Genomic DNA, 26,816 nt, shown 5'->3' with positions numbered 1-26,816 from the left:
TATTGAAAAAATACGAAACTACATTTTTCAAACAAAACTATTCGAACATAAAATTGTACAAAATCTTTTATTTTTAGCTTGCTTCTTGCAATTTAGTAGAAGATTTGGTTTTGATTCTATCATTGTGTCAGTGAGTATCTTAGATTCCATTTATTTACTGTAATATTACTCTCTGGTTGTGTGCGAGGCAAGAGCAACCAGCCAAGTGACGGCTTTGTATGTTTAAGGTGGTGCAACTGACTTTGGGTTTTGAAAACATTGTTTGTTGAATTAATTCATAGCCTATTAATATGACACTCCTGAATAAAAAAGTAAAAAACATTTTTATAAGTCCACTTGAAATTGCAAGCATTTCAAGAAAGATTTTCAGGTAGTTTTCTGATCAAGCCCAAATAAAAATTGATAAAGATTAAAATGTGTAATGTTTACAGCATGTATCTACATGGGACATATCTCCATCAAGTGACACGTTTTAATTAATTTATGACTCACTTAATTTCTTTTTTTAATGTAAAATAGTTTCAGAGAATGAAATGATTTGTAACAATTTTTTATTAAAGAAATTAATCCTTTTATAAATAATAAACATCTCACACCATGAAGAACTTATAAAAACATTCATGTTTGTATTATCATTTATCAACTGTTTTTATTTGAACCTGATTAAAATACTGTTTAAATTTCCAGATATTCTTTACAAACCAAAATAGTTTAGCTACAGTGTTCCACAGGAACCGTTTTTTCTCTGAATTCTGGTTTTGGTATATCTCAATGACAAGGGTCATCAGTAAAAAAGTGTTGCAGTATACTTATCACACCACTCTCTGTTTCAACGGAAAATTCAAATCTGTTTGAAAAGAACATACATTTGTCGTTTTCAACAACATTTTGTTCAACACTTCAATAACCGCAGTCTCAAAACTAATCGAAATTTAATGTACCGTATTAAAGTTTATCTTACGGCATTCGGAGTGTAGGCTTACCGTGAGGTGCAGGCTCCATATTGGAAGAGGTCTTCAACTTGAAATTCTCTTCAATACACCTTGATCGCGAGCTGGCATGCAATGATCATATTGACCAGGTTTGTGTGAAATTACATTTAACCATTTATGTTAGGAGGCGGTGTTTAACCGAATACTGGAAAATATAGATATAGATATTTTGTTCAGGTTGCGGCGTATCATGGATAAAGTTATTCCTCCCTGTACTTTGGAATTATATTTTGGCGTGCCTTATGCAACAGGCAGATGACGAGTGTATTCTAAAAACAATCGCCCATTACATAGTCTTGTAGAGAAATCTTCAAAATACTACAGTTCTTGTATTTCATAACTAAACGTAAAGGAGTTTTTGTCATATGACGGCCAGTCAGAAAACTGACTGAAGGTAGTGAATTGTTGAATTAGTGAAGGTATTTCGATGTGATACGAAACGTGTACCTTTGGTAATAAAGTTCTTGACTTAAATGTTTACTTAAGGAAGACTGTGCCAAAAAATGCGGAACAATATTTTCAGTATAATTGATGACAATTTGATTGCAGAACTTGCAGTGCAACAACGAGCTGGATGTGGTGCATAATTACCGTTGACTCACAAGGTCAGAACACTTGAAATAGACTTGGCCGGGTATTTTCGAAGTATAGTACATTTTACCATAAACCAGTCCAATTAGATCGTAAAAGCCTCATTAGTCACTAACTAACGTTGGCGGTAACCAACTGGGTGGAAAATTTCATTAGCAGCTTTGAAGAGACGCATAGGTTTCATTTATACTTACTTACCAGTGGCATTTCAGTACAAAAACAAGCGGGAATTCGAGAATTACAGGCACTGCTTGGTTTGTGTAATAGTAAAATATATTTATTTAAAACTGTAAGTGATTAATTAGAATAGAATTACACAAAAAATATACACAATTCATAGGAAAACATCCTTTTTTAAATATCTATGTACAATAAATATTGTTACGCTTTAATAATTTAAGTATTTGGCAAACAAAAAATTTCATTTCAAAACTTTAAGAGACATTTAGATACGAAAGTAAACTAAAATTAAGATATCGTGGTTTGAGGTATTTAAATGAAGGAATAAAAATAGGGAAACAAACATTTTATATTTTACCAAACGCCATCATTCCTGAATGATACAGAGATTGTTACAAAAACAAAATCCTTATAGTAATTGATCAAGATTTGGAATTTTATGAGACTATTTAACTGCCCCTTGCGCTAAAATGCAACAATCCGGATCATGAGGATCAAAATGAATAGGCTACACAAGAATATTAATAAAAATAGAGAATAGATATCAATGAGAAAAATGTACATACTGGAGTATGAGATGTCCTGAAAAATAAATAATAAATTAAAGCACTTAATGGGTGGGAGAGGGAAAGGTATATAGAGAGAGGTTAAGGAATTGTATGTTATATGACACCTAAGCTGTCTTCATCTGACACACAGCGTGACACAGCAGTTGGCTCACCTCCTCACGGAAAGATTGTCATATGGTCGACACACAGTCTGGGCACTTGATAATAGAGAAATGAAACAAACAGTAGTCACATGGCAGCGAACCTATGAGGTGTTTCAGTGTAAAGGAGGAGAGTGAAACTTGGAATTACCTACTAAAGTAAAGTACTGGGAGGAGGACTCCAGCATCGCACACCTCGATTAAATACAAGGTTCAGTTGTTGATTTCGTGAAGGGTGTGAAAAGCAAAATAAGCTCAGCCCACGCAAGAGACAAACTCTAGAGACTCTAGAGAAAGAAAGTGGGGCTAAGAGACGCTACGTCTAATGCCACGCCATCCCAAATTCTGGCGATGGGGTATATAATATTGTTCCGAGCTATCAGAAACAAGACAAGCAATCACTTGGCCATAGCAATCATCTGTATGTATGCAGCCAGCTAATATAGTTCATTGAGAACTATATATAAAACTACTAACGGGAAGAAATATTAAACACAGTATATTAAATTCGTATTTTATAACGAAGTAGTATTGTAAATATTTTACAGCTCGCCTAAAAGAAGAAAAATACCTATAGCAACACGATTTTAAATTTTACAATTATGGGTCACAAGATTGGAAGTCAAATTTCGAGCGTGGGGTATTAAGCATAACTGAAAGATTTGAACCATGCTTAAAGACCGTGTCTTAAACATCGTACTGCACTCAAATGTGCACCTAATAAAATAAAGGCCTCTTCGCCTAGACACTATATTTTGCTGTCTATATAATAGCTCTGATATCGTAAGAATGTAAAGAGTTCAATTTGAACTTCTTCGTCACCGACTCTTTTTAGATCTCTTCAGACGAATATGACCCAGATTACAGGAGTCATGTCTGTGTGATCAGATTTCAGACGCTGCACTGAAAGGGAGGTGAACTGGAACAAAACCAACATTCACATTGAATCAACCCTTCCCATCATAGCTACGTTTTTGTAGACAGTCGAGAACCCTTATCTAGACCACCACGATGGTTTACCGACAAAGTCTATGACTTCGTTCTAGTTGCTTTGAAAGGAGTCCAAAGTAAGAATTTCCCCACTATCTTGAGGAGTGGGAATTACTTATATAATTTTGAAAGATCATTTCATGTCTAGAGTTTGCTTTAGACATATGTAGACATATCATCAATATTATGTAGATGACCCTTTAATTCAGTAGAATTAAAGGGTAGTAACGTAGTACGTAGTAACGTAAAATTAAATGATCGATCTTCATCTGCAATTCTCCTCCATTAACTTACTGTAGACTCTTATACTATGAGCTCGACTGTCAATTCGAGTTCTCAAAAACATTAAAACAGGTGCAAAATGTTTGTATCCGATTAATTTTTATATAAATAAAATACTCGTGTAACTCCCTTTGTAAAATATGTTAAAATTTCACTCTCCGACTACTTGACTACTTCAGGGCCTCAAATATTGCTCTTTACACTTAAATATAGTTATTTTGAAATTGATCAGGAGATTGGGATTTTTTCCATGCTTAGGAGTATTGTACCATTATAAAGAATATTCCTATAACGCACCTGATATTCAATAGAAAATCGTGTGCGCCATGATAACTGACAGTAAGTAATAAAGTAATTTCAAGGTTTTCTTCTTTTTCAATGCCGTGTTTAGCTACACAAACTTGTACACTTTCTCAAATTTATAAAATTTGATATTTTTAATCAAACTGCATATGTCACATTTTGATCACATGCAAAACTAGGAAGATATGAATACCAATTATTTTTGGATTTGGAATATACAGGATAATAAAACACAGGCATAAACTTAAGATTTTGATCTTTGACTCACAAGTTTGTACAACAAGTTGGTTTCTTGAATGGTAATAACATTACGAGTATATAACTATTTGTAGTAATGACACATAGTGTTATTGTATTAAAGTTTAAATGTACACTCATGCACAGCAAAACAACTCTTAGCCTTAACATACTATCTAGAAAATTTACTTTATATTTACGGTTACGTATACAGTTTTACAACGGCCGTAAATGTAATGGAGTGTTAAATTTATGACACCAACGTCCAGAATGGTTTACACTCATTGCTTTTTTAAATCTCAACCGGAACATTCAAAAAGTTACGATGGACTTGGCACAGGCAAGACTTGTCATCTCTTGGCAGGTAGCAAGTCAGTGACAAGATTTGTGGACATGATTCGTGGTTGCTGCAAGTTCAAACCTCCAAACTTCCGAGAGCTTTGCGCAATATACTTTTGAAACTATTTTGTCACATGAGTTAGTTGTGAAACCCACTTGTGAGCCAACTAGTTAAGCTTGCAAATTATTTTTCTGGAATGCACGCACATTTTGATCTCCACATCCACTCAGACCTGTTATACAGTGTATGTTATGAACTGCCTTCTTAGTCAGTTTTCTGAGCCGTTCAACTAATATTTCACCTCTCTTCTTTATTTTCTTACACCAAATGACTATTTCCTGTGTTCCTGCCGTCACCTATGTATTTAGTGAAGGTGGTATGGATCCTTACCCTCACCCTGATACCCCGAGAGTACATTGGTTATCGGAAGGTTATTAAATCTTCATAAAACAGCAAGAATAGCAGCTTCTCGGCTGGGTGATCACTGAACAATACTATCCTAGCAAGCAGTCCCATGTCTACCTTAGTGATTTAAAAGTCACCAAATTAATATGTATGTTTGGACTCCAATTAAAAAAAACACACACTTTTTAAGGTTATGTTGTTATCGGGAGTGCCGATGGTCGAGTGGTCTTGGACGTTTGACTTTGGGTCTGAGTTAGAAATAGTGTAGGTTCAACACCTGTGCAGGTTCAACTGTCTGTGACCGTTGTACTTTTTGTCAATGCTATCGAGCTTGTACTTTATCTACAGTCCCCCTGATTCTGTTTGATAAGTTTCATACTCAGGCCAGTGGAACAGCCATAAGGACGGGCCGAATAAGTGGCTGCTTCTCCTTAAAAAAAGTAAATCTAATCTGAAAAGAATTCCGGATACAAGGCATACCAACTATTTATATTAGGTTTGATAAAAATAATATGGATCCTTATCCTGTAAAATCTGTATCTGTGAATACTTAATCACTTACACTTCTTTCTCCTTCTATGTGTATTGTTCCCATTGAATGTAATGTTTTTTTTCCACTTCTACCATACCAGCCATCTTCAGACATCCTCTCGTCCTGTTCAGAATCGCCTCCAGTGTCTCATCATCTGCAGTCTGTTCGGAGTAAAATCGACGTCCATTTAAAGCACCGGTCGTACCCTTTAGATGTGTTCTCTGACCAATCTATACAATACTTGTTTATGGTACTCACCATTGACCTAGAGGTACAGAGTGAGTGTACACAGCTCTCCATTATAATGAAAAATTGTTATTACCATAGCTTCGTTGGCAGATTTCTGAGCTTTTACTTTTACACGAGTACGATAAGCCTACCCCTGTACCAGCCATTCAGTGGTTTGCACCCAGGTCTCATCAGCAGTATGATATTCTTCCACTAATCGTTCCCTTCCTCAGCAACGCATCGCTTCCACTTAATGAAGGGATAATCACGATTTTGTGTTTTTTTTGTGTGTTTCCTCGGTAAGCAAGCGATGTACTCTACACATGGAATGATCTTTCAAAATTATATGAGTAATTTCCACTGACACCTCCCTAAAGATAGTGGCAAAATTGTCTACAGTAAGAAGTTGGTCAGTTCTTACCACAACCGCTGCTGTGTTGATGGTCTCCTCGGTAAGAACCGAAACAGAAACACCACCTCCTCCCTGTAACTTCAGGTCTTCTCCATCTTCATGATAGTTTTTAAACTAGCGAAAACATGTAGAATGGAACATAACTTCCTCATCAAATTGTGGTATTTTGTGTATTCCTTTTAATTGAAACACTGTTTAATTGTGTTTAACACTGTCTTGTTTGTGTTCTAGACAATGTCTTGGCAATGGTTTTTCTTTATTTTGATAGAAAATATCAATCAAATGCCCAACCATAGGAATTAATTGTTAAGTATTAGATGTTTGGCCAATATATTGTTTGAAACAAATCTTACAATTAATTACAGTCGACGTTGTCAATTATAGGATAAGTTATTTCATTATTACTGATAGTGAATTCTTTGGGGTCATTTTAGTTCACGTTGCAGCACCACAAGTTCGTAGGTAATTTTGATTATTGATCTGAAAATTGTTCACAGTAAGTACCATTCTTACTGAAGCAACAATAAACTGTGTGGTCGGTTTAGAATTGCTTGGTCGTGAATTTAAAATATATTCAGCCGCTTTTACTCCATCTTCATGTGGAGTGCTTGTGTATAGAAAATTGACATTCATTGATACTAAAATAGAGTATTTAGTTAATGGTTGGTAGATAAAGGAAAGTTGATAGATGAAATGCGCAGATTTCTTCACATATAACTGGATACATTGGGTGTCGCAGGCGAAATTGGAATACTCTTATAAGTGTATAAAAACGGGGATGCGAGGTGTTTTTGGTGAAACAGTGCTATATTGTTAAGTGATATAACTTGTTCTGTACTATTTCCTCCAAATATATTTTAATTCGTTCATTGAATTTAACCGCTGGATCTTCATCTAAGGTCTCATAATTATGCATCATGGCCTGACAACTCCTTTTTTGATTCTTTACAATATAAGAGTCAACAACATTCTTATTTGTATACAAATGCTCGTTTTCGAGCCAAATTTATATAGGATAAGAAGTTGAGCTTCATTCGTTCGACGCGTCCATTTTGAATTATGGGAAAGTCCTAATATCATGGTCCCAACCACAAGTGTGGATACTACTTCGTTCGGAATAGTCACTTCACTCACGTTCCAATCTACTGTCTCTCACCAAGAGTACGGATGACAAGAGGAAGACACTGTTTGCCACTTCCAGTGCCGGTGGTCGTCGTGTGTCAGACTTCCACTCTGGTCAGTGGGCACTGAGCCACCAGCAGGTTGTGACACAGGAGCAGTGGCCACCGAGCCACCAGCAGGTTGTGATACAGGAGCAGTGGCCACCGAGCCACCAGCAGGTTTGTGACACAGGAGCAGTTTGTCACTGAAGGAGAAGGGTGCAGTACACCTGATGTGGTCTGTAAAAATACGTCACTCACATGGTAAGTTGAATATCTGCGAGTGTATTTTCCAAATTTCGAATGTGATTAAGTACCAGAATTAGAAGTAAGTAATTCATTTTACATGTTCATGTCTAAGAAGTACAATATTGGTTGTTGAGTTTAGTTACTTTATTCTCTTGTCAACGATCATTATAAGTTGTCTCAAAAGCGCCAGGTAAGTTTGAACCTCAAATATGAAATCCTGTAGCTGTTCTTAGGCTTACGTGACCAATCATAGCTGACATCTGTATTTTCCAGTTCACACCGCGTTGGAACACCGCTTTCAAGCAATACTTCGACGAGGTGTAAACAGAAAACTTAAATGTTAGTAAAGCACTATATTTATCGACCACGTGACCAAGATCGCTATGGGTCTGGGAGGCCATGGACCGACATTGAGACATGAGACAGTCTTCGGCCGCTAATGTATAATTAAACACAAGACCCTTGGATCCCGGCCATAATTGAACAATTGTCGTATTTTTGCCCGCCCAGGTGGGATGACAATGCGAGCATGCTTCCCGGTTCCATATTAGTTTCCTGTCTTATCTCCAGTAGTCTATCTAGTTATTATATCTCTTTAACACAGTAAGACAATTAAGCTCATACTAGGAATGATTTTTAAATACGAAAGCGACCTGTTTCTACCTTATGTTACGCCTATAGCAAAACATTTTAATATACTTTATTCAGTATTCGCGTTTTTACCACATTTCATGTTCTTAAACATTTTTAAACAAAACTTATTGTGAATAAAAAGGTCCATCCAAAGGAATACTTAATAATATAGAGGAATAATATACGTATATATATATATATATATATATATATATATATATATATATATATATATATATTATTATTATTAAGATAACTTCATGCGCACTAGTATCACACCAAATAGCAATATATACATTTCTGCTTAAAGAAATCCATTTTAACAATTTAAATATTAGTCCACATTATCCAAACACCATGTACCTTTTATTCGAGGCACCTGATATACAATATCCTAAAGAGATTTCGAGTTCGATTCACCTATTCCTCTTCTACAAAGTTAATTATTTGTTAACTATTCACTAACAAAGCTTCCAAAAAGTTATTTAAATAGTTTTTGTTACGAGAATATACCCTCTCGGCTCCAAACATGGTCCGTATCAATCCTGAGTACAGTATGGGGCTAAACAGGGTGAACCAGACGATGTGGGCCACTGAAAATATAAATAATTTTTAAATGTCGAAATATTTTGGGAACTGAACTTTTTTAGTTGTTTTTGGAAAGGTAGCTCCCCAATTATTTTAGTGACATTTCGAGTTACATTCACAGTTTCGTTCCATAAAGTAACGATAAAAACGTGTTGAAGCTGTTTTTCATATTTTTAACACCATGTACGTGTAAAGCAAGATAAATTGAAACATTTATTTGAAATCATCTATGTCAAGAGATCTTTAAAATGTGGTACCACACACGCTCCATATTTACATTTCAATATTTCCTAAAAACAACCCCCCTTACAGGTGTTTTGAAAGGTTCAAAATAATTTGATCGAATTCTTTGGCCACAAACTAGGAGGGAGGGGAGTTCATTTCCACGGACACGGGGTTTCTATCTTCATTTGTTACAATCGTGGGCCAGGTGGTTTACAATGTATAATTCATATTTAATGATCTTCGTGGATTGTGTAATAATCAATCTTAATCATTAAACGTGGCTGGTGTCATGACTACTAGTCAGGGTTTTCAGTACCCACCGTGTTAAAATAACTAACACCTCTATAAAAAGGCAGTTAGTAATAACACCAACTGACAATTTTCAATAATCTAACAACGTTATTTTTCCTTGAAGTTATTTTTTTCTTGATTATTTCTAAAGTTTCTTCATTGGATAACAGTATGAAAATGTTGTGAGTACCTTTGTTTTATCATTACAAATACATAACGAAAACACAAAAATGTCATATTCATTTGTTGATGAACATGACTGGTCAAATTTATAGGTGATTCAGTTCAGCCTCAGCCAATCACGGTGCAGCTTTGCCCTTCTATATAACTTACCTGCAGATGTGTATCACTGGTTTTATCAGTTTTGCTTTATTATTTTTGTAAGAAAATGGCTTCCCACTGCAAAACCAAAATATTTCAAGATTGTTATTGTATTAGAAATTTACGATACACGGTGGTGTATTACTGACAAGGTGTGAATATAAAAATATAGATTTGTCTAGTTTCCAAGAATCTGCATTATTTAAGGTTCAAGTCAATATTAATAAACTTATTTGCTTCTTGAGTTGCCATAAATTTTACTCCATCCAAGAACCCTTGAAGACGAGTATGGTTCGTTTAGGATGTGGCGATCTCTCACCTCTGGCTCAGTGACGTATTTAGAGCTATGAAAAGAAGTTCAATGTCGGCGCTAAGTTGTTGGTTTTGGCGCTTGGCTCGGTTTGCAAGGCCGGCCTCTGAACTGATTCGTTGTTGAACTAAAAGTCTGCTGATTAAACACCATTATGTTTTTGGTATGTCTACAAAAGAAAATATATTTAAATTACATAACACATACAACTTGCTTATTCAGTATAGATAGGCAAGTTAGATTACACACTGAACCCGACTTACCACAATATTACGGGAGATAAAATTTAGACAGTAAGTGTTAAGTCTACTTGTAATTCATTTTTTGCTTTAGTTTTTCTTTGTGTTACATTTTTGAGTTCCTTGACAGTCAAAATTAAGTTAATTTGCATGTTGAAAATGTAATTTTTCATACCGGATTCAAGAGTTTTGGAACAGACTCTGTTTATTTTAAAATGTTGTTTACACGTCCGTGCTGTTTTGCTGCGCAATCTTCGTCCACAACACAAACAATGTTTGCACCTGTGAAGTGTTAAAGTTCTTGTCAAAGTCATAAAAATATGAGTGATGTGAAACAAGAGTTTGACGCTGGGCCAGGGTTCTCCTGTGTCAGTCTTGGAGCACCTTGTCCCAGTTTAGGGGCCTGTCGATGATTTGTAGCCGACAAGACTATTCCTGTCTATTCCCAGCCTTCTTAGTGACCAGGTAAACATTGTGCATTACTTAGGTACCGGTACTGGATTACTGTATGTACTTCGAGGTTTGGTTGAAAATCTGGAATATGAATTTGTGTGTCGGTGAGGTATTTTAGGAGGAATTAATACTCGAAACTTTCTGAACGTTATCTTTATATCATTTTCAAACTAAGTAAAATAATGTTATCATTTTAGTGTTTATTCAATAAAGCCGAATCATTAATTTGTTTAGATGGATTTTAAAAGTTGTTCACATTAACTTTCTCAAAGTATGCGACGCGGCGACGTGTAAAATTGTTTAATTTACATTGTAAGATAATGTAAAATGTTTCATATATATTACTGAAATATTACGGTTAACAAGTAATTGTAAAAAATATCAACCACATTTTAAAACAGCAAATATAAATGCTAACATTAAGTCTTTATTGTGTAGAGTATGTTTTATTGTAAACAGTGGCAATAATTTTTTTAGTGAATTTGAATTAGTTGGTAAATAATTTACAGTTAAGAATGTAAAAATATTATTCAAAACACTTGTTTGTAAAAATTGTAAACAATTGTTTGTAAAAAAGAATGTTAAAATATTATTCAAAACATATTTTCACTTCTATAGAACACTTAGCATTCAGAAAGGTATTTTGGGTGCTCCTTATTACGTTGTTAAAATCAATTGAAACACAGTACTGTTTGTTACTTCTTGGCTTATGCGGTCGGTGTCATTGACTATCGTCAAGTTTTTGAGATTCACAACGCGCCAAACACTTTTCAAAATAATTAAAATCTTTAAACATTGATCACGCTGTGAAGAGCAAAAATTTGATTTAACAGTGTTTTGATGTTAACACTGAAAATGGCAGCGAGGATGAAATATCTGAAGATTTAATCAACCGGAAATCTTAAATGATAGACATAGTATTTTAACTGATAATAAAAACAATTTTTAACTTTCGGAAATAGATCATATTTTATACAGAATGAATTAGAGTTCGATACAGAATTTGTTATAGATACTGACTTTGGGTGGACATAAGTTTAAAATTTATATTCTCGGTTTTTTATATTTCTAAAAATAACATTACATAATCACCCAGCATCTCAATAGTTTTAAAATTACTGAAACATGCAAGTTAACTATAAACAATCAGCCTAAGAAGTATTACACTATTAATGCTAACTAGTAGCTTTGTCTTACAGTTGAAGCACGTGATTTCCATCCAAAATAAATCAACGTTTGAAATTAATTAATTTTATTTATTTACTCTAGAAATAAAAAATTCAAGAAATGGATTTGTATTGAATTCCATAGCGCAATAACAGTATTTAATAAATATATTTATTCACTTAGTTTTAGCGAAGCCTATCAAACGTGGGGGCTGGACAAATTTAATTTCTTTCTGTATGTCCGTACGATATCTTGAAAACAAACTGACCTATAGACTTGAAATTGTGCATGAAGTTCATTTCTATAGGAGAGACACCAAGTTCGATGATGGTACATGTCACTCTATGGGATTCGGCCGAGTATTACCGAATATTTTACATTGGTCTTAGGGGCAACCATGATGACACCGAAAAAATAGCAGAATAAATCAATTTGTAAACAAACCCAATAAACCTATAAGAAATTCAAACATGTGACAAATTAACACTTGTAGCCAAACTGTCCCAACACACAACATAATTGTGTAGTGACTTGGTGTATAGACTTTTATTATTTAAACACTTATATGAAAACCAGTTTAAAGAACAAAAATGTGAATGTATCATGTACCAAGATATGCCAGAAAGATTTCATACGAGTATGTAGACTTTAAATTGCATGAAACTTCATTTCTAAACCAATGAGTTATATGATGCGTCCTCCCTACTTTGTAGTATTTAGAAAACGCTATACCAAAATGCGAAAAATCACAAGAAACTCCAAAAGTGGCTTAGTAATGTGCCTATCTTTAACAACAAAATAATATTCGTGATATATTGGAACTGTAGATGAAGTTGGAATGGCAGTTACATGATGGGATCAATAACCAGTTGGCTGTAAAACGTTTAAATATTAACCGTCTTCAGTAAGACTGAGAACAATAGAAGAGGATACGCTAAAAGCAAGAGACATGTAGTTGTTGTATAGGCCGATAGTGCTTGTTGTTATTGGAAGGATGTACAAGTAGACATAATCCTAACCTCAACCAAGACCAAGATGACGAGACAGGCCTTGATGTTATCTTTGAATACTGGCAAGAGCTCACTTAGTCGCAGAGGGTTGTTAGCGCTTGGCAGCAGCACCAGACCAGACCAAACAGCCGTAGATGTATGGCATTCTTTGTCAATTAAATGTACTGCCACTGGCACTATTTGTAACCATTGTTTCTCCAGGAACTGTTAGCGGGGGCCCGAAATAATCTCAAACTATGGATAAATCATTAAGGGACGTGACTAATATTTCTGAAGAGTCAAATGCAAAATTAGGTCACAGAAACACTGATTTAAAGAACTTTCGTAAGATAGTCGATATATTATTCAATCATATCTATTCGAATTTGGAAGGAAACTCTGTTGGAAATGTTGCAGCTTCTTTATAAAAAGGAAGTAAGATAAGTAAGATTGGCAATTATTTAAGTTTTCGAAATAATTAGTTCTTCCCTATATTGCCTGTTAACACAACTTTGTGATTACTATGATTGGTTAACAAAGGTTTAACAAAGATATTAAATCATTTATATTCCTGGAAAACCTTCTCTTTCGTCATTGCGTCTGGCTGAAACAAAATTATCGTATTTTTATTATTTACAAACAACAGTATATCATTACCAATGCCCAGACTGGTCACAACAAAAACATAAATCGCTTATTCACTTCTTGTCAAGTAGGTAGGATTACGAAATATGCATTTATGTCTTGGTAGCTCAAATGTCCCCACTGGACAGGGTGCACTGCTGGATCCAGTTGATGGGTCAATTTGGATGTTCCAAACATTTTATTTTGGTGTATTAAGCCAGAAATAAACATTCATTTTAAAGTTCGCAATTAACTTTCACTGTTCACAATGGAGAATAAATTATTTTTCCCGAATAACAATTGATTTACTAAGAAAAGCATAGAAGAATTTTAATATCCAGGTGAATATACTTGATGGATATTTTTTGGAGTTCGTAATATTTATATTGAGTTTTTTCACCACTGCTATTTAATTGACCTGATGAGTGTTTATGTAAGATTATCTGTTGCAGCTATTTATAACGTGCTTACATAAAACAGCACAGTGGTTAGTTGGAATAATTACTTAATCATTTTTGCAGGAAAATTTAAAAATGACTTGTATTAACTACATGTCTTAACACCAACTTCCTATGAGAGCAGTGTACACACAATTTGTGTACATCAATAAAAATATTATAATAGGACGTCTTAGGGCTTGCTTAACGTATTACTTATGTTTAAACATGCCTATGTTGGTCTTGTGCCGAAGACCATTATGGGAAAGAGGTGGAAACAAAATTACTGCCAGCCTGCCTTTGGAGACCTGCAATACTTGGCTCATCAGATGCGGTAACCAGACCTTTCCTTTGCAGTTGTGCCAATCTTAAAAGTGTTTAGGGTCAATATACAGTAGTGCCAACAATTTAGAGATCAATTACTGTGATTTGGATGTTTTAAATCTAGTACACAACTATATGTGCTTTAGGGCGTCTGTTGTAATATGGACTATTCGTTTATTTTTGTAGTGAGTAATAGCTTTCTTTATCGTGTCAAACAATAATTCTCTTCCATAAAGTGCTGCTCCCAATACGCACTGATCAAGCCTGTCATTTTGCATTACTGATCTGTTTGGTTAAAACAGAATAGTTAAATAACCAGCGCGCGCGCACGCACGCACACACACACACACACACACACACACACACACACACACACACACACACACACACACACACACACACACACACACACACACACACACACACACACACACACACAACACACACACACACACACACACACACACACACACACACACACACACACACACACACACCACACACACACACACACACACACACACACACACACACACACACACACACACACACACACACACACACACACACACACACACACACACACACAACACACACACACACACACACACACACACACACACACACACACACACACACACACACACACACACACACACACACACACACACACACACACACACACACACACACACACACACACACACACACACACACACACACACACACACACACACACACACACACACACACACACACACACACACACACACACACACACACACACACACACACACACACACACACACACACACACACACACACACACACACACACACACACACACACACACACACACACACACACACACACACACACACACACACACACACACACACACACACACACACACACACACCACACACACACACACACACACACACACACACACACACACACACACACACACACACACACACACACACACACACACACACACACACACACACACACACACACACACACACACACACACACACACAACACACACACACACACACACACACACACACACACACACACACACACACACACACACACACACACACACACACACACACACACACACACACACACACACACACACACACACACACACACACACACACACACACACACACACACACACACACACACACACACACACACACACACACACACACACACACACACACACACACACACACACACACACACATATATATATATTATTGTTTGGACACTTTAAATATATTTCAAGAACTATTCTGTAAGTAATTGAGTTTTAGCTTACAAAATAATATGTATACGGGTTTTACAATGAAATATGTGTTTGGTTTAAAATTTATGTAAAATTTTCAGAATATTCGTCAGTCAATGTGTTTTTTGTGAATTCAATATTATTAAGTTTACAAATTCAAGATTTTTGATTTTGATATTATCGAAATAGACTCCTTTAATTATTGTGCGGTAAGTTAAAAAATTGTCCATTTGTCAATTTTAATCAAACCTGTGATGTAAATTTTGTATTTTATGTTCAATTTAGGTAGGAAGTAAATATTTATTATTTAAATCATCCTTTAAATACAGTATACAAAACATTGGTATTTAAAAGTACAATAAGTATTGTACACGTATATTGTTTTATAGAAGGTAAATGTAATTAAAAGAATACTTGAAATTCATTTATGTGATGCTCTGGAATGTACTAAAAGACATTACTGTAAAGTTCCACTTAATAAAATAGTTTTTACAATTCAGTAGATTTAGTTTTTAGAAATAAAATTCAATTTAAGTTTACTTAATATGTTTTTTATTTCATTTAATTTACTTATATACGTACTCTCCAAAACTAAAGATTCTGATACTTAGTTAAAATTATATCACGATTCTAGATGTATTGACACACGATTTATTATTGACTAAACGCACAATACGCGTAGTTTAACGCTCAAATAGATTGGTTGGGAAAAACCACATTTTGTTACAATTGTGAAATATTTTACAATAAAATATTTTATTAATTTATAAAGTGAAATTTTAACATGATAGACCTAGAAATTTGATTGTTTCAGGTAAAATTTTACAGATTATATGACATATATATTTATTTTGGAATTTTAGAAATGCACGATAATAATATTAAATACAATGTACAATGCCTAACACTTAAAAATTCACAATAACACAAAATAAGTTAAAATACTATATAAACGATTATGTCAATATGACTCATACAATCTAAAAAAATAACTTTAAAGTTGACTGTTATATAAGGTGACAAACACAAACAGTTAGTAGGTACGTTTTGTTAATTGTATATGACTTCATCTAGCATTATTTTACGCTTAAAAAAATAATAATGTATGTTTATTATTTCTAGTGATCTAATTTTTTCTCTGTACGCAGAAACCCCAAATTTCTTACTAAAAGCTATTGTAAAGCTATAACCATATAACACATTGTCGGAGCTGCTACAGAAACTAAAATTTATATTGTGTAAATTAGACTGGTTACGTTTGGAATTTTCCAAAGTAAATCAATTCTGTTGTCGTAGTAGCTCAAATTATGACAATCTCTGTAGAGCTACACATAACTTTTGCTTTTTGCCATGTCTTAGAAAACCTTTGTGTTTTGTAGATGAAAATTTAAAGCGTTTAATTTCATACATTATTAATATGAAATGTTTAAATGTAGGCTAATTTAGTTTTAAAAATGCGTTGACCACATTCGTGACTTAAACACAAATATTTCATTTTCGTCGGTTAACCGGCGAATACCCTCTCAATCACGGTTCGTCGCTTTGCCAATAGCTGGACTACCACTTGTGACGTTGATATAGATTTTGAGTTCTTTACAAATGCTTTTAAAATGAAAACTAGTGCACACATTTCAAAAGAAGAAAGGAATAAAAGAGTAATTTAGTAAAAGAACACGATGGTAGGTAGTTAAAAAATTTATTCTTGCAACAAAGCAGAACGAATCAACTGGCTGCTGGAATAGAACAAGTAACAGGGCATCAGAATATGGATGCCAAACAAGTTTCCTCACTTTGGATGAACTCTTACTAAATACTCCTTTCTAGTCGTTCGTTCTCAATTAAAGTGGTATCACTTTGATGGCGAATTGTAGCAAAATATGTATTGTATATATATATATATATTATTTGTAATTACATTACATTTCTATATTTAAAATGTGCAGCGTCTGGAATGTTTGTGAATAGTATTTTAGATTATTCAATAATATTACTTTGTATTTTTCTTGAAAAACGTTTGGCAAAATAATTCCTTTGTTCTGCTTGTTCTATTTGGCGGTTTGTTTCCTAAATTTACAACTCGGCTTTTGAGACCCCAAGGTTATGGGTTTTAACATGTTTTTTTCTTGTTTATATAAACTACTTTATTGCATAGGGTTGTATACACCATGATTATGAAATAGCCCTTCCAGCTCAGTATAAAGCGGTAGGTATATTTTATAACACCTTAAATATTATTAATTTGTTCTTATGGGATTTACATGTACTTAATATCTTGAAAACCATTATAACTTAGATACAAAAATGTTTTTATAACAAAAAGTTTAGAAAATGTTATAAGCATTACAGAACAGTGTTTTAGTTTTTTCTCTTTATGAAGACTAAGTTGAGAATTTGAAAATGTTTAAAGGTCCGCCATAATGGAAAGAAATGGCGTACCAAGCTGGCCAACGAAATTGGAAAAGTATTTAAGAGGATAATTGTTGTACCCAGTTTGAACTTTTTTCAATATTCTTATCACCAGTTCTTGATACAAAAGTTCTTATGGAACTTAAATGTACTCAATATCTCGAAACTCATTAAAAATACCAAACGATTGCTTAGAAAACCTTAAATGGATTCTAGAACACTATTTATTTTTTTAGGTTTATAAATAACGGGGTAGTAAATTTAAAAAAGTTTAAACGGCCACCAGATTGAAACGAAATTGCATACCAAGCGGGCCAAAGAACTTTGCAGAGACATTTATAAGATCGATTTTTGTGTGTCAAGTTTCAAATATGTTTGGGGTTTAATAATATAACAGTTATCGTTTCCACAAGCCGCGTTATATAGATATATAAAAAACACATTTTGAACGAGGGGTGGATTTGGGTTCTGGGATTCATGTTCAAGCAGAAATGTTCTAAAGTGCTACTATGAGGGTGATTGCAATAGTATGTATACATGGTCTGCCTAAAACCAATATATTATCAAGAATCTTTACAGTAATCCAACTTACAACTATTAAGAAGTCTTAGGTTGACAGCCATCGTGACTCAGGATCACAAATATGTCACATCAAAAGAACGATATTACAGTGACATTTTTCTAAGTGTTTACAATAACATAACTAACTCAAAACCAGTTTCTTGGAAGACATGTGATAGTGAGAAAATAAAGGAGATTCATCCAACATTGTATCGCTGAGTCAACCTACTTTAGAAACACGACTTTCATATCTCTGCCAAATCAGCCGTTTGACTTAATGGTCTACAGTGTGTCAAGGGTGAACATTAAATCTGACACACATTACAGTATGCTTTTGTAAATGGCGCAACCATTGTTTTATGGCCATAAGCTACGGGTGTTAACTTCCGTTTCCTTCTCTTCGCCAAGGCTTGTTTGTTACACAAATAATGTTAAGATTTTCTGTTTGTAATACTTATCCACTATATTATAGCGTAGAACAGTACGTACGTAGTAATTCTCTTCTCCTTGTCTCTAATACCCGGTTACGAGCTTGAGTGTACAAGTTTATATTTGGTCTAAACTGGAGGCACAAATTAATCTGGTAAGTAAGCTTCTTATAGCCACCGAATAGTAAACTCAGTTTTAGATTGATAAACAATGGACAACACTGGGTAAGAGAGGTGCACACAGTGTAATTGTGTGATGCGAATGATGATGATAGACAGGTGACCGTGCGTGCAAGACTTTCCACAAGCAATCCAGGAGTTACTTCTCAATGCTCACCGGTGTTGGGGTCAAATGAAAATAAAATAAACAGCCTTGTTTCGTGACAAAAGCTGATCCAGCGACCACCTTGCTTTGTGAAGGGCAAAACGAATGTTTTTAACACAATATTGTCACGTAAGCTTGAACATTGTCTTTTTAAAACATTGGTGGAGGGGACCCAAGCTTGGAGGGAACCAACAAATTGTATTGAAGGCCATCTACTTAACCTCAATAAATCATACCCCAGAGTTGTATTTAAACGCCAATGGTGGGAATGGATGTTGTTAACTCTCATAACTAAGTTACCCAGCATTGATTACCATGTCCTTCTACGAGTATTCTACCTAATGATCGTCACCTGTATGGATGGCCAGAAATGGTCTCATTCGAGAAAGACGCTCAGACCTTATGTAGTTGGTTCTGTTCTTATTTATCTTACTATAGCATACCTCGAGTGCGTATAGCACAGCAGTAAAACTCTCATTGGGATTCCAGACTAGAATTAGATGACGAGCTATGCCTGGGGGGTGAGGTTGGGACTCTCTTGGACAACCCTGCTGCCAGACACAAGTTAGCGGTCCGGCCCAGAAAGAGACACACCGGCTCGAGGCAGCGTGATACTTCACCTTCCATGGTAGATACGGAAGAGAAGGATGATAGGTACTTCAATGTATAACGTAACAACACGCTTCTGCTAACGGCTTCCTGTAACACGTAACACGCTGGTTGTTGTTGTAGGTCTTGCTATTTGTTGTGCAAACTGTTATAGTGGTTATAGTAAAAATACTTTATTATTTAGGTGTCTTCGTTCAATAAACGAGATTTTGTTGTTTTTGTATTTTGTTTGGTCATTTCTGTCAATTTAGTTCTGTCTATAACCCCACTCACATTTGATTTATGGGCTTTTTCTTGTTGTGTATTCCATTATATGTATAATGCTTAAGGATTTTCAATTCCTAGAGTGATGATTAAGGGGACCACGTAACCTCTATCCTTCCCATGTTAATTTTGCCAACTTTATGTACCTTTTTCTCAAAAACTATAAAAAATGTTTGCTTGAAATTTTTACCCTATGTACTATACACCTTTTTGTACACATTTATAACTTTTTGTAATAATTGGTTCATAGTAGGAGTTTTGTTAATTTTTTTGTAAGTGTAAACAAAATTATTAAAAAAAATAGGTTTTAATTTTGTAAAAAATGCTTAGGTATAATTTACAACAACCAAAAGTTATAAAAATGTAGAAGGCTATAAGACAAACATAACAAAAAAACTGTATCTTGATATCTTGTATGGTTGCTGAGAAAAAGGTACATACATGATAAAAAAGTAAACTTTCGGAAAACGCAAAATAAAGAAAACAAAGAGAATTTTTGACATTGCCTATTTATTTAATACGATCCAGATGCAGATGGTGTTTGGTCTGGCCCCTCTTCCTCAGCATACAACTCCACCAGTTTCTTTTTAGATAGTTGTTTTGACTGTCTGGCTTTTTTTAATTTCTGCATTTAGTCGATCCGCTCTGCATATGCGCTGGTCATCAAAGGTTTTGAATACTTTTGCAGAGTGTTTTCCAACTTGAAGGCCCAAATTATTCAGAACCAAGCACTTGCTGATGTTTCCTTTGTTGAAGGCACTAACTGCATCATAAGCTCCCAGTTGAAGTGTTTTTAGTTGAACAAATGTATTCTTCGGAATTCGGTTCCATACTACATTGTTGAAGGATTCATTGGGGTTCTGGCTTTTTCCATGCAAACATTTTTTTAGTGAATCAGGTGCAGCTAGATCCTTGTATATAGGCTTTACAACCTCCATGATAGCTTCAGGCAGATGAAAATGTGAAGTATGGTCATATTTTTCTTTACTTTGCTGATATTTACACCATGATGATTCTCCTTTAGGACACAGCCCATGGCTTGGTTTATCGTGTATAGCAAACTTCAAAAAAATTTTTTTAAGCATTTATACTTATCATATTTTTATAATTTATACATCATTTTAAACAGTAAAAAGAGTAGAATTATTTTAAATTATAACCTGAAAATTGACAATTTTTCGATTTTTTGGTTACACGGTTCCCTTAAGAGTTGCTGCTCATGAAGAAGGAGGAATGTTTGCGTAAATGTTTGCTTAATAGTTAAGACATACGACTTTCCAGATTCCCCATATTGGGCTGGTTAATTAAAAATGGCCTTTTGAATAGCATTCATTAATAACCTGCATTAATTTTTATTTTCACTTGTTGCTATTCATATAAACTACATTACGGAACTTTAATACGAATTTTTAACTTGTTCTTTCTTAAAATTAGTAATCTGGGTGTAAAGATTTTGGCCTTTATAATGTAATATTATTGCTTCATATATTCTCAAATTAATTCAAACAATTTTAGACCATATTTTTATATCGGAGATAAAATAACAATCTTATACCTGTGGAAAGAATTAAACTAATATGAGATTTAAAATTGTATATATGTCACCCTTGGATGTGATTTTAGAATGAATGCCAATGCTAACAAAAATATACGAGCACTTGTTAGGCAGATTATAAAATGACCATTCCTTTGTATGTCATGCCAATCTAATACGTCAGAGATATCAGATTCCTTAGACCATTGTGGTATGTGGGACAAATATAACTTTTATACGAAAACTTATGTGTCTTGAATAACTATGTCAAGGATATCAGCTTTTTGATCGCTTAGAACTGATTCGAAAAATAAACTAAAAGCTTATTAAACAAAATAGTTTTTTTATTGTATCCAAATAATTACTGTAAACTGTATGTTTGTGAGATGCTTACTTTATTTTTAACTAAAATTATTTTTTTAGTAACTTTAGCGATTATTAAATTTGTAAACAAAACATCCATAGTGAAGACAACAGAAGATGCTATCTAGCAAGTGGCAAAGACCATTACGCTGTTGCGGGACATCTGTTCTTGAGGAATCTGCAAGGTAAACTGACACAGATTGTGCGTCTATATTCCGAGCGGAGATATGCTGTTTACAAGAGATCAAAGTTGTAAGTGCCCTCGCCGAAGAGATGGATGGATACATTAGTGGAAGCTCTCGTGTAGTGGATTGCAGGCTCTTGATGTCATGCCAATCTCCCTCACCTATCTCGTAAAGGGATTTCCGATTCCTGAGAAGGCAATGCACTATAAAATAATACATAAATGAATAACAAATTTATAAATCTGTTATTTTTGAAAAGTGGCGGGAAATACCTAATTTTTTCTTGCGGAATTTTACGGATGGACCAAAACCTTCGAAGGGATACACACCTCTGCGTCAAAAATTAAATGTTTGATGCCATATATTTTTGTACTCGGCAAATATTTTATGTACGATTAAAACTATGTTCTTATATTATTCAATTGACATTTAAATATGTACTGAAACATAAATGTAATATTTTATATTTAATTTAACAATTACATTTAAAAATTTGTTTTTATTGTATCAAAAAAGCATTGAAATTATAGTTGTTTTAATTGTAATTTATTACAAACAGAGATTATCTTCAGTACATCCGCCCTTGATAATTAATTACTCGTAACTATTTGCAGTAAAAGGCTAGATCGTCATTCAAAAAATTTAAAGGTCATATGCAATATTACGCGTAGCGTGGATAATCTGCACAATGGAACACCACCATTGACTCAACACTCCAAAAAAATCCATAGAATGATACAAAAGTATATCAAGGTTACGCCCATAAGTACTCATATTACTATTGCTTTCGTGTAAAATTTCCTCTTTAGTCATGACTAACTATTCCTCAGAAGGGGGGGGAGTAGAAACATTAAATACAAAATATCAATTCCGGCTCAGTCGGAAGAAAGGTAGATTTCACATGAGGCTGTCAACTTGAAGATGTATTATTAGTTTATGAACTTAATCCTGTGGTCAAAAACTGATAGCTGAGACATTGGTAGCTTAGGGTGGAGTATATTAATAAAATAATAAAAATATTTTGTCGAGTTCTGACAATTATACCTGTAGCAGATTTATTCCTCTGATAAAGGATTATACCCTCGATTATATAGTATATTTTTTCCAACAGTATCGATGATAATTAGTGTTATATTATGAGCATGTTGTGCATAGAGTTCATATTGGGACTTTTATATTACATATTATCAACAATAACTGGTCAAAAAATCTTCCCTACGTGTGTCTGTAGCTCCTTTTACAATGAGTGACCCAATTTTCAAATGTGGATCATGAGTATTTTATTATCTACAGTACTATAGAAAAATGAAGGAATCGTGATTGTTAATTAGATTAGAACATCAGTTCAAAAAAGTCATGGAATTTTGCATTGTAATTAGAATGGAAATATCTTCCAAAGGCCATAATTTATTTTATAAGTGGTATACCATTTAGAACATATATAAAGATGTCTATGACGTACCAGTTATTCTAAAGAGAATTGCTTGCGAAGGCGCGGGTTAGATAGTAAATATATAAAAGCCTTGAAACTGCGCATGTACACTTAAATTTTTTTTCTTAACATCATTGCTTGTTATATTCGTTTGGCAACAAATTATAAAATATACAGAGTAGGATAAACCTGAAAATATCGAGTATCGATGTAAATCAGTAAATATCGATGTTAAGTTAACTGTATGAATTTTAATTTTAGCTATGTTTAATTTTGTTCAGTTGTTATTCCTATATTAATACAGAACTTATTATGTACAATGAATTTATTTGATGAAATGCAGGCAGAAATCGAATAATTGTTTGAGTTTTCATGGTCGAGGGGTGGAATATTATACTCTCTAAGATGTTGCATACTTTTACATGAGTAAAGAGAAAAACAAACTAGTACACAGTTATGATGTATGGACAAACATTACAGCTCAGTACAGCTTCATAAAATGCCGTAAGTCTTCATTATTAGGTAGATTTTTTTATACAAAACAGCCTATTCCAATTGTCCTCATGGTTGACCATTCCGGAAATATCTGCACAATTTCACCGAACATGACTACCCAGAGCCCAAAACGTACCAAGCCCAACTCTGAATTTTATAAATATCTCAACTAAGTTTGTTGGGCAGCTTCGTACGCCATTTCGTTTCTGTATGCTGTCCTTTAAATTTTAAAATTAATCAGAAAAACAAAAAGTTGGAATTCTTATAACATTTATATACTTATGGAGTTGAACTTAACATTCGTATCCCAAATATAATATAAACATCCTCTTTATTAACCTAATTTCATTAGCTTATGAAAGTTCATCTTATCGACAAATAATCATTGATATTTTACTTAAACCTGTTGCTGATTAATGCGATTTTACAGATAATGTTTGACTGGTAAGTATTGTTCATTTACAATAGAAAGTAGAGTTAGTATAAGGGTGTAATTACTGAGATCGATTTAGAATTATACTTCAACTTAGGTGCACTCATATTTTAGGGCTAATAATATAGGAAAGTATAATGATTAACCCAAAACTTTAGCAAAATTTAAATTTTACCCTCTTATTTTCAACTCGCTGTAATTTTTAAAACTGGATTGTAAACTAGATAATCATTTTATGCATAGAACAAGGGTATATCTTGCTACTGTTTAGGTCTAGGCAAACACATTTCACCATATGAAAATGGTTCTCCGGTATTTAGTTTCCTATATCTCTGTCTGTATTTGTTATTATAAAAAAAATAATATCTTAAAACTAATAAAGTAAATCCTACCTAATTTAGGTCAAATATTTGTGTACCACCAATTAAAACGGTTTGACTTTTAATGTCTAAAACATTCCAGCAGATTTACAAGAATACATTTTATGGTGGATTTATCACAAATATACAAAAATTATTTAAATTGAAACATAAATAACTCATTTAGTGCACGTTTGCTGTGACAAATCACGGTTCATATTTACAAATTTCACAGTACAAAATTTTCCCGAGTTTTATTGGTCTTCGCAAAATCCAAAACAAATTGTTTTTGAAGTAGTTAATATGTTGATATAATCTCTGAACATGTATATTTATTAAACATGCCGGATTTTTAGCAATATCAATCCCTCTGCATGGTTTGTACTATGGTTTCAAATTAATGTTACAGTGAATTAAAGTTGTATTTGAATGCCTAGAGCCTAGTTTTTCACGTAGGTATATTCGATACATAGTATTTTTGTAGTAGGTAATTAATTATTTGTCTTTAAACTATTAATATAATATCATAACAATACAATAAGTATAGCTATTAACAAATCGATATTTTATTAGATATTTATTGTTTTATTCAGTAGGGAGTGCCTATTGTTCACATAACGAGGTATATGCGCTGATTTCCCCAGTTTCAAGGGGGTGCTAAATCAGCACATGGACACGGACAAGGCGCTGAATTAGGACCCCCTTTCGTTACATCAAAATGACGCCAGGAGAGAGAGGGTGCTATGTACACGGGGTGCTAATTCAGGCGCACCCTTCAAAATGGCTAGATAAAGACGATTGTCTGAAAAGTTTATGACGTCACTGTAACAATGTAACAGTTATTGATACCAAAACAGCAAAACAAATTTCATGAGCAATTATTTCTGTTTCAAAATGTTCAACATATCTGCTGTAAATAAACATATAAATGAAACTAAGGATTTTCAGATCAAAATAAATGCAGTATTAATTAGCAGTTTCCCGCGATTTTCAGACGCAATTATCGGATGAATAATCAGGAATATATATATATATATATATATATATAATATATATATATATATATATATATATATATATATATATCATTTTGCTAATGCCTCACACATACTATGTATGGCAACCTCTTTTTATTTTACGATGGTATAGATCGACGGACCAACTGGTCTGGCACAACTACAGTTCTGATGGTTATCTTGTTACGACCACGTTAAAATTATTGCCTCTGGGACATCTAGTCACGACTCTTCCGAATAACGGAGATGTAAGGTTATACTTGTATAAAACTCCACGCTCTGCGACTGTCAAATGTCATGCCAAGTATTCGTGCACGACGACAAATAAACTGGCCTCAAAATTGTACTTTTGAAAAACATCTAGCTTTAACCATCTTGATATTTTGTAATTTTTGTATCATGTAAACCAAACTGTTCAGCACATCCAGTCCACTCACCAACTAATGTTCATGACACACGTTATTACCATGCAGATAAATAAATGTGATGCAATAAAACCTAAAACGACTTGGTTGGGAAACAGCAGGGCTTACGGCTCCAGGATTAACCCGCGGCTGCCCAGCTGTGTTTGTGTGTGGAAACGTACGCGGCCTGCTCACGTGACAAGTTGCATGACTAATCGACTGGGAGGACATCTGTGGAGTCTCCGTTGGCACGGGCCTGGGACCGTTGCTGTTCCCAGTGTGCTGTTTCACCCAAACATTTACAGTTCAACCTGCAGCCTCGTGTTTATTTATTTATTCTCCCCTAAAACACTCTCTCCGGCGCGTTTACGTCTGTTGCCGATTGATCGAGTGTATTAGGCACAGTTTGTTACCGTGACTCACTGTAACTGATGTTCCTTGCGTTAGAGCTAAGTAATTACACCCTTATACTAACTCTACTTTCTATTGTA

General features: G+C 34.2%; 1 protein-coding gene across 4 annotated transcripts in view; it reads left to right on the top strand.

Annotated features, from left to right (window-relative positions):
• Positions 1 to 26,816, top strand: part of LOC124354602 — a 61,083-nt gene that overhangs the window by 21,016 nt on the left and 13,251 nt on the right. For 2 of the 4 annotated variants that reach the window (XR_006921697.1, XM_046805188.1), the window contains exon 3: positions 19,721 to 19,861. The exons of the other annotated variants lie outside the window; for them this stretch is intronic. The gene's annotated coding sequence lies outside the window, so the exon portion shown is untranslated. Of the gene's footprint in view, positions 1 to 19,720; positions 19,862 to 26,816 lie in introns of those variants that run through there. 4 annotated transcript variants of the gene reach the window in all.

The sequence above is a fragment of the Homalodisca vitripennis genome, chromosome 2 (genome assembly GCF_021130785.1).
Source record: "Homalodisca vitripennis isolate AUS2020 chromosome 2, UT_GWSS_2.1, whole genome shotgun sequence".
Taxonomy (NCBI): Eukaryota; Metazoa; Arthropoda; class Insecta; order Hemiptera; family Cicadellidae; genus Homalodisca; species Homalodisca vitripennis.
Note: the sequence above shows the minus strand (reverse complement) of the source record. Positions and strands in the feature narration are given on the sequence as shown.